The 9,908-nt window shown below is 37.6% G+C and overlaps 1 pseudogene; it reads left to right on the forward strand.

Annotated features, from left to right (window-relative positions):
* The first annotated feature begins 2,606 nt into the window (after nt 1-2,606).
* LOC111744678 lies at nt 2,607-2,721 on the forward strand (annotated as a pseudogene).
* Nucleotides 2,722-9,908: the final 7,187 nt, after the last annotated feature.

A 9,908-nucleotide genomic window follows, 5' to 3' on the forward strand; every position in this document is an offset into this window, starting at 1 on the left:
CAGTATGTTCATACAGTGGAATACCACCCAGCTACGAAAAGGAACCAACCACTGATGTGCACAATAAATTTCATGACTCTTAATGGCAATATCTTAAAAGAAAGAAGCCAGTCATATATAATGTTATGTACTACATGATTTCATTTACACGGCATTCTTGAAAAGATAATACTATAGTGATATGGAACGTCATTGGTTTCCAGAGGTTACCAATGTGCTGAAGACAGGCTGTAAAGAGATAGCATAAGGAAGTTTTTTGGTGTGAAGGAACCATTTTGTATTCCGAGTATGGTGGTGGATACACAAACCAATACATGTGTTAAAAGTCACAGACTTGAACACCAAAATAAAAAGGTCATTTTTAATGTCTGATAATTTTTATGTAAACTTGGAAGGGATAATTTTTATTGTATAATTTTTAAGTAAACCTTGAAGGGATAAATTGACTATTTGAAGCTCAAATAGGTTTTTTTTTTTTTGAAGTTTATTACATACGTAGAGTAAAATTTATAATGACAACACCAAAGACAGAAGGGAACAAATAGAGGTGTACTGTTGTAATGACCTGACACTGTACTTTAAGCAATATTTTTAAGGTAGATTATGATATTGTATATGGTCTATTGTAAAAGCTTGTATAAAATAAAGTAAAATGGAATAAAAAAACACTCAATCCAAGAGAGAAGCAGAGAAAGGAATAAAGAATATATGAAACATAAAAACAAACAGGAAGATGCTAGATTTTAATCCAAACATGTTGATAGTCAGTTTGAGTATATATGGTGTAAACACTCAAATTTAAAAACAGAAATTCTAATGTATTAAAAATGTAACTCAACTATATGTTGTATACAAAAAACCATTTTAAATATAAAAATACAGATAGGAAAAAATAAAAGAATGGAAAGAGATGTCATGTAAATATTAGTCAAGAGAAAGCTATAGGGTCTATATTAAGAGTAGACTTTAGAACAAGAAATATTAACAGGTAAAATAACAACATTCCATAACGTTAAAGGGGTAATTTGATCAAGAAGACATAACCACTGTAAATGAGTATACATCTAATTAAGGTGCTTCAAAATACACAAAGCAAAAGATGATAAAATTAAAGAAGATACTGACGCAGCCACAATTAGAGCTGGAGACTGCTAGACTCTTCTCTGTAAACAACAGAACAAGTAGAGAAAAATGTTAAAAGAACAAAGAAGACTTGAACAATACTATCGACCAATTTGACATCATTAGCATTTGTACATCTCCACTCAACAGCAGCAGAATACAAAATCCTTTCAGGTGCCCATGCAACTTTCAAGAGAGTTGAAATTTTAAATAAGAGATGGGACAAAAAAGAGATCATAAAGATAAGTGAAAACATAAAATGTCAAAAGCCATTTCTGCAGCTAAAGTGATGCTTAGAAAAATATAACATTAGATGTCTATGTTAGAATAGAAAAAAAGGCCTCAAATCAATAATCTAAGCTTTTACATCCAAAAACAAAAACAAAAAAAAGGAGTCAATTCCAAAGTAAGCAAAAAGAAGGAAATAATAAAGCAGAAACCAGTAAAACAAATAAAACAGACAAAGGAGAAAAAACTCAGTGAAACCAAAATGTGCTTCATTGACAAGATCAATAAAGTCAAATCTCTAGCCAGTCTAATATTAGGAAGAGACAAGACAAAAATGACCAATATTAGCATCAAGAGTAGACATCACTACAGATATCACAGCCATTAAAAGAGTATTATGAAAACCTTTGTACCAATAAAACCTTGATAAAATGGAAAAGTTCCTCGATACAAACTATCCACAACAAACTCAAGAAGAAATGGAATGGAATAGTTCTATAATTTAGAAATTGAATGTATAGTTAAATTCCCTCCCAATTCAAAACATAAAAAACTAATGAACAAAGAACTCCAGTTCTCGAAGTGCTTCGCTGGTGAATTCTACCAGAGAGAAATTAATACTAATTCTATACAAAATCTGGAGACTTGAAGAGGAGAAAATTCTTTCTTACTCATTTCATTAAGCCAGCACTTATTTGATACCTAAACCAGGCAAAGACATTACTAGGAAAGCAAATTATAGAGTGATATTTTATGAATATATATGAAAATTAATATCAAAACATTGGGAAATCACATCCAGCAATATATACAAAGGATAAATTCATGACCAAGTGGGGATTATTTGGGGAATGCAATGTTGGTTTGACATTTGAAAATATATCAATATAATTCACCATGCTAAAAAGAGACTAAAAAGAATAACCATATAGCCATTGCAATAGCCAAAGAGAAAGCATTTGACAAAATTCAACACCCAGTTACAATAAACACCCCAAACTCAGAATAAAAGGGAACTTCCTCAAACTGATAAAAGTATAAAAACTCTATAGCTAATCTCATACTTAATATTGAAATAATGAATGCTTTCCTGCTAAGACTGAGAAGGACCAAAATGCCCAACTCACCATTTTTATTCAATTCTATACTGGAGGTCCAAGTCGGTGCAAAAACTAATAGGTGTTCGTATTGGAAAGAAGAAATAAAACTACTTGCAAATGACACAATCATCTACTGCTTTAAAATACAGTATATTAGTCTATAGCCATACCACCCTGAACATGCCTGATCTCATCTGATCTTGGAAGCTAAGCAGGGTTGGTCTTAGTACTTGAATGGGAGACCACCTAGGAATACCAGGTGCTGTAGGCATAAAAATAAATTAAATAAATAATAAAATGCAGTATATTAATAGAAAAATTGAAGTACAGTAAGGCCAACAAATCAGAAAAAACTGCCATTGAAAAGATAGTGACAGTAACAGCTTGGTGTAATCTTTTGGGTCAAGGTGGCAATTCTGGCAGTTATGTTCTTAGAGGATATGAACTGATAGTTTGTAAAGTATATGTAAAGATTAGTGGGATTTGGGTGTAACAAAGGGGAAGAAGTTCTGTTGCAAATGGCTGAATTTGATTGTATGTCATCAGTTGGGTGTCAGGTTGCTTGCCAGTTGAAATAGCCAGCATTAGCCTGTAGGCAGGCCCTTTAATTTGGCCAATTACTGTGAGCCCCATACTTCGACTGTTAGATTGGTTGGTAACAGGCAAGCTGGCAAGGTCTTTGGATGGTGGCATGCAGGGCTGAGCATTTGCCATGTGTGGGTGTGAGCCTCCTATTTGCAAATCAAGGAAGGCTCCCAAGCCAGCAGTAACCAGACAGTCAACAGGATAGTGTACAGCTGCATCTGATAGCCTTTGCTGCGTGATGTCCATGTATTATTACCAGGGAGGAGTTGTCTGTTTTCGTCATTATGGAAATGGTGTTAAGGGCTTAACTGTGTCCAACCCCACCCGCCACAAATTTGTAAGTTGAAGTACTAACCACTGCCCCGCCCCCCCGCATACCTCAGAATTCGACCAATATTTGGAGATGAGGTCTTTTAATAGGCGAATGACTTAAAATGAGGTCTTTGGGGTGGGCCTTAACCCACTCTGACTGGCGTCCTTACTAGAGGAGGAAATGTGGACACCACGTATCCACACACACAAAGACCATGTGAGGACACAGCAAGAAGGCGCCATCTGCAAGGCAAGGAGAGGCTTCGGAAGAAAACAACCCTGCCAACCTTCTTGATCTTGGCCTTCAACCTCCAGAACTGGGAAACAATAAACTTCTGTCGTACAAGCTGCCCAGTCTGTGGTATTTTGTTAACGAGGGCTGTAGTAGACTAATGTAGTGTTGAATTCATTATTTCCAAATGCTTTTGTTGATTGAGTTCTCCATCATCCTTTTCATTAGCCCACACTGCCCATAGGGATAGCCCTGGGGTACTAATTTAATCTCCTGAGAAGAATCAGAGAGAGAGAGCGTACAGATTACTTAGCCACTCCTTACAACAAAAAATATTCAGGATTTTGGCCTGGTGAAAGTTTGGGCTCAAATGGGTCCCAGGAGAGTATGCAACTCAATCTGGTTTCCACCCTTCTGGGATGGGCAAGATCAAAAATGTATAAAGATACGGGGAGACATCATTAAAGAGCCTCATATACAATGAGTCTACATACATGGAGGCCAGACCCAAACCGCTTTAAGTAGGAAAAGGGCAATGGGATCGTTTAAACCCTGGTGTGAGTCAGCCAAGGAGACTTGAATTGAGAGAAAATAAGACATGCAGCAAGATAGAGATCCAATTTCGGGTCCAGTTGCTGGGTTGAAATTTGAAAAGTTGTGTGAGGTGACCTTTGTTTCTTAATTAAACCAGCTGTCTGGGAACTATCAAGAGCAGGAAAGCCTACTGAATGCCTTTTCCAAGAGTAGCAATGCACATTGTAGAAAGCGAAATGTGTGCCTTGGTTACTATCGATAGTTTTTGAAACTCTAAAGAGGATAAGGAGTGTCCTGGCACTTGACTTGATTTATATCTTGGGTATCTGTGAGGCGAGATTCCCAGAGCCCTTTATCCTAGAGGGGAATTTTTAGGACATAGTTCAATAGTTCATGATAAATGTGAAGATGGGCCATTCGCTGGCTAGGACATCCGGTGCTGAGACGATGCCTGAAGTTTGGCCACTTGGGTTGGGCGCCATCCTTTATCTGGGACATTCTGGTTAAGGGATGGAAAGCAGCAACATTCCATTGAGCTCCATCACATATGGTGCACATGTGGCACAGCTGTGCACACAGTTGACAAACTGCTGTTGCTGTTCACTTGGTTCATCCCGAGGGGCTCCCAGGTAGTCTAGGAGTCTGGGGTCCTCCACCACCATGGCATCTGACAGGAGACGGAGGATAGGCGAGTTCACTCTCCTCCTTCAGGTGGAATGTGATAGAGCAATATGATTTGTATACTATAATCTATAATATGCTGACAGAACCTGAGACTAGATCTCTAAATGGGGATATATGATTTTTCTTGGATAAGACAGATTGTTAAAATGTCAGTTCTCCCCAAATTGATCTATGAATTTAACATAATCCCCATCCAAATCCTAACAGGCTTTTCTGTAGGTGCTAACAAGTTGATTCTAAAATTTATATGGAAAATAATCAGGTTTAGAATACTAACAATTTTGAAAAAGAACACAATTAGAAGACTCACACTACCTAATATCACAGCTTACTCTAAACCTACAGCAATCAAGATGGCTTGGTATTAGCATGGAAAGACATATAACTCAATGGAACAGAGTAGAAAACCCATAACTAGTACCACATATATATTATCAGTTAATTTTTGATAAAGGTACCAAGGTAATTCAATGGAGAAAAGGCAATCTTTCAACAAATGGTACTGGAATAACCGAACAACAATATGTTGAAATATATGAACTTTGTTCCTTACTTTGCACCATAAATTTTCTCAAGATGTATCTTAGACCTACATGTAAAACTGGGGCTATATGGGAGACGGCAACATCCACAGGTCAGGGATGGAAGTGTGTGTGTGTTGGGGGGAATTAAAGAGGAGAAAAAAACACTAGGGCTATAAAACTTTTATAAGAAAACATAGGAGAAAACCTTTATGAACATGAATTAGTCAAAGATTTCTTATATCGGACACAGAAAAGGCGAATCATAAAAGATAAACTTGATAAATGCAATTTCATTAAATTAAAAACTCCTAAAAATACTATTACAAAATTTAAAATATAAGCTATATTTATAGAGAAAACATAAGCCATAAACCTGATAAAGGACTTATATCCAGAATACACAAGGCACTCTTACAAGTCAATAAGACAATCCAGTTTTTTTAAATGGAAAAAACATTTGAACACTTTCGAAAGAAGATATAGGAATAGCCAATAAGCAAATGGATATGCTCAATATAATTAGTTAATAGAGAAATGCAAATTAAAACAGTAAGATACTACTACATACCTATTAGAATGGATCAAATTAAAAACCAAGAATTTGAAAATACCAAGTTTTAGTGAAGATGCAGAACAACCAGAACTCACACATAAAATGTAACAGCACTTTGGAAAATAGTTGAACAATTTATTATAAAGCTGACTAAAATTTCCCCTAAGATCCAGCAACCTCACTCCAAAGAAATAAACACACCTCCAAAAAGTGTATGCAAACATTTATAGTAGCTTTTTCATAAATGCTAAAAGCTGGAAGTAAACTAAAAGCTTTATCAGCTGGTTAATAGATAAGCATTTTATGATAAATCTATGCCATAAATTTATATCTATACCAAACAGGAAATAGTATTTTAAAAAGAATGAACTGATTAATGGAACAATATTGATGAATCTCAATTTTATGTTAGATGTATTAAGTCATACAACAAGAAGTATAATTATAACATTTCAGTTGTATGATTCAGTTCATGGGACATTCATGATATGACATTTTTGATGAAGTTAGGGAGCATCTGAAAACTTCATATGTTTGCGCTGCAAATGATACAACTTTGGGGGGAAAGATCTGGCAGTTTTTTTAAAAAATTAACATACTATCTACTCTGTGACCCAATGATTTCCCTCCTAGGCATTTCCGGAGGACAAAGGAAAACGTAAGCCCATGAAAATAGTCATCAAGGAATGGGCAGCAAGAATGATGGAGTAAGGACCTCTGAAAACTCACCACATAAATGGAAAAATTGGCAGAAATAGAGCTGACTTTTTTCAGAACTCCGGAAATTAACCAAAGGCTTGCAGCAACCCAGAGTGTTTAGTCAAGAAACTCAGTACACACAGCTAGAACTGTGGTTTCAGCTCAGCCTCGTCCTGTGTCCCACTCCCCAGCTCAGCTGCGGCCTTGGAAGGAGTCTGCGTTCTCAGTGTGGAGGGAGCAGAACGGAACTGGAGCTCTTTCAAAGTCTCATTCCCAAAGAAGAATCATTACCGGGCCAGTCACCCCTGGAAGAGTCCACTCCATGTTTTACCACCCCGGTGACCTAAGGTGACTCATAACAGTTGGGGCGCCAGTGAGCTCATCAAAATGCTTAGAAGGAAAAGCTAAGGAATCAGCCATCCTCGGGGACTCAAAGACATGAATAGATTGAGAGTAAAGGATGAGGAAATAGATCACGCGAACAGTAATCAAGAGAGCGGAGTGTTCATACTAAGATCAGACAACAGACTGAAGACAAAAATTGTTACCAGACACAGAGAAGGACATTTTAGAATGATAAAAGGGTCGATCCAACAGAGTTTTCTATTTTACTGGATGCTTGAAAATTTTTATAATCAAATGTTAAAAAAAAGAACTGAGATAGCAAAAGCAACAAAACCACAGAGACATTTGAAACTATAACAAAAGCAAAAATCAGAATAGGCAAATCTAATCTGTGCTGGATAAACGTCAGAACAGTGGTTTGTCCGGCAGTGGTGGAGACGAGGCTGTGGGAACATCCCGGGAAAGGGCCGCTGGGCCAGACCTTTACCTTGACAGGGGTTCGGGAGCCCACACACACTCAGGGTGTGGAACTCACTGAACAGTTCACTTAAGATACGTGTGTTTCAATGTACGTAAATTTACCTCAAAAAAAGGAACACGCATAAAGAAATATTGAATTCTTGTTAATGATATACATGCTGGAGCATTTGGGAGGACATATCTTCAACCTATTTTGAAATGCATCAAAATAACAAAACATTTGATGGAAAGTTAGAAGACTCACATTAATTTCAAAACTTACTTTAAAGCAACAGGAGTCAAGACATTGTGATATTGGCATAGGGATAGACATAGATCAGTGTGATTTCAATGGAATCAATGGAATGTAATTGAGAGTCCAGAAATAAGACCTTATGTCTATGGTCAACTGGTTTTCAACGGGTGCCACGATCACTCAGTGGGGAAAGAATAGTCTTTTCAACAGATAGTGCTGAACATCTGGATAGCCACATGAAAAAGAGCGACACTGGACACTTATTTCCTATTAGATATACAATTAACTCGACAAAGATCTAACTGAGGGCTAAAACTATGGAACTTTCCAAAGAAAACAAGAGGCGAATCTGCACGACCTTCAATTTGAGAAAGGGTTCTTAGTGAGCAACGACAACAAAAGGGTATACCGGATTTCATCAGAATGAACCATTTTTGTGCAAAGGCTACTATTAAGAAAGTGAAAAGACAACTTACAGAATGGGAAAAATAGTTACAATTTGTGTATCCGATAAGAGATTCGTGTCTAGAACACATAAAGATCCTTACAATTTAATAATACAAAGTCAAATAGCCCAATTTAAAAGTGAGCAGGTTAGTCATCAGGAAACACAAATCAAAACCACAATGAGATACCACTTCGTGCCCACGAGAGTGGCTACAATGGAAAAAAAATCGGATAACAGCAAGCGTTGGTGAAGATGTGGAGAATTTGGAATCGTCGTGCATTGCTGACAGGAATGTAAAATGGTGCAGCCACTTTGGAAAACAGCCTGACACTTTCTCAAGTGGTTAAACACAGAGTTAGCACATGATCCAGCAAGTCCACATCTGCCCAAGAAAAACAAAAATATGTGTCCTTGCAAAAACCTGTATACAGATGATGTTTACGGTAGCATTAGACATAATAGCCGAAAGGTAGGAACCATCCAGACTGATGAATGGATAAATGAAATGTATCACATCCCTGCAATGGAATATCATTCAGCCATAAAAAGGAGTGAAGTAACAATACAGGCTACACTTAGATAAACCTTGAAAACATCACACCAAATCAAAGAGGCCAGTCCTAAAAGACCACGTATCATGTGATTCTATTCTGATCAGGGACGGGTGACAGCTAAAAGGTACAGGTGATGAAAATGTTCTTAAATTGACTGTGGTGATGGCTGCACATATCTGTGAATATACTAAAAACCACTGAGTTTTGCACTTTATAAATGGATGAATTGTCTGGTATGTGAATTATACCTCAATAATGCTGTTATAGAAAAATAGTAAAGAAAACACTACTCAAATCATACTTATTCTGTTCTTGCAAGCATATTTAAGAATGTACATTTAAAAAGCACTGAAAACAACTGAATCATAAGCAGAGTAGTAATGTAGAAATTTTCTATTTTAACATCTATATTCACTTTTACACTATTACTTGTGAAGCAAGAGAACAAAAACTGTAAATGAAATCAGATAAAAAGCAAACACCGGGTACATTACAGATCCTGAGTATCTGTGTCATCTTTCGAGAAATGGAGAAAAGATGTAGCCACTCATTGCAACATGCTAAAAATACAACTCACCTGGAACTTGGTGCTTTTCTCCGCCTCGGTCAGGGAAGGCCAGAGTCACATCACAAGAAGGCAGGACTGCAGAAGGAAAAAAAGTCATGAGAGAAAGGCCAGGAATCCCATAGCTTATTTGACATCCTTCTGAAATTTAGAAAGAGGTGCCCCTTCCACCCAGCAGGTCCGGCCTCCTGTGGCTTAGTGAGCCAAGTGTGGGCTGGATTCCAGCCATGAGCTCCCTCCTGGCCTGGGAAATGTGGGAAGGGGGAGGCTGGATGATGTATTTTGCTGCTGGGGCCAAAATGCCCAAGTTCAGATCACGGCCACACTACTAACTGGTTGGGTAACTTTGAAGTTAATTCCGTCATTTGCAAGCTTAGGGTTACAATGGTGCCTGCCTCATGGGGTAGGTGTGAAGATTAACCATGAGTGGAGAACAGCTGTTATAATCTGCTGTGGTGGGGGGAACCCCATTTCCTGTCTGCAATTCTGCTTCATAAAGCCATCCGTGCAAATGTGCTTGTCAGACACCTGAACATCAGATTTTGCAAAGTGTCACACTCTGGCAGGCGGCTTTACTTATTTGTTGCCAAAGAACTTTTTTGGTATCTATGTGTTTTATAGACAGGAATACTTGGTGGTGACTTTTCTTCCCGAAGCCAGTAGAGGCTCAAAGGCCCATCCCCCTTCTCCTGCGTTCCCAGACCAATG

This window comes from Pteropus vampyrus, unplaced genomic scaffold (genome assembly GCF_000151845.1).
Source record: "Pteropus vampyrus isolate Shadow unplaced genomic scaffold, Pvam_2.0 Scaffold138, whole genome shotgun sequence".
NCBI classification, from domain to species: domain Eukaryota; kingdom Metazoa; phylum Chordata; class Mammalia; order Chiroptera; family Pteropodidae; genus Pteropus; species Pteropus vampyrus.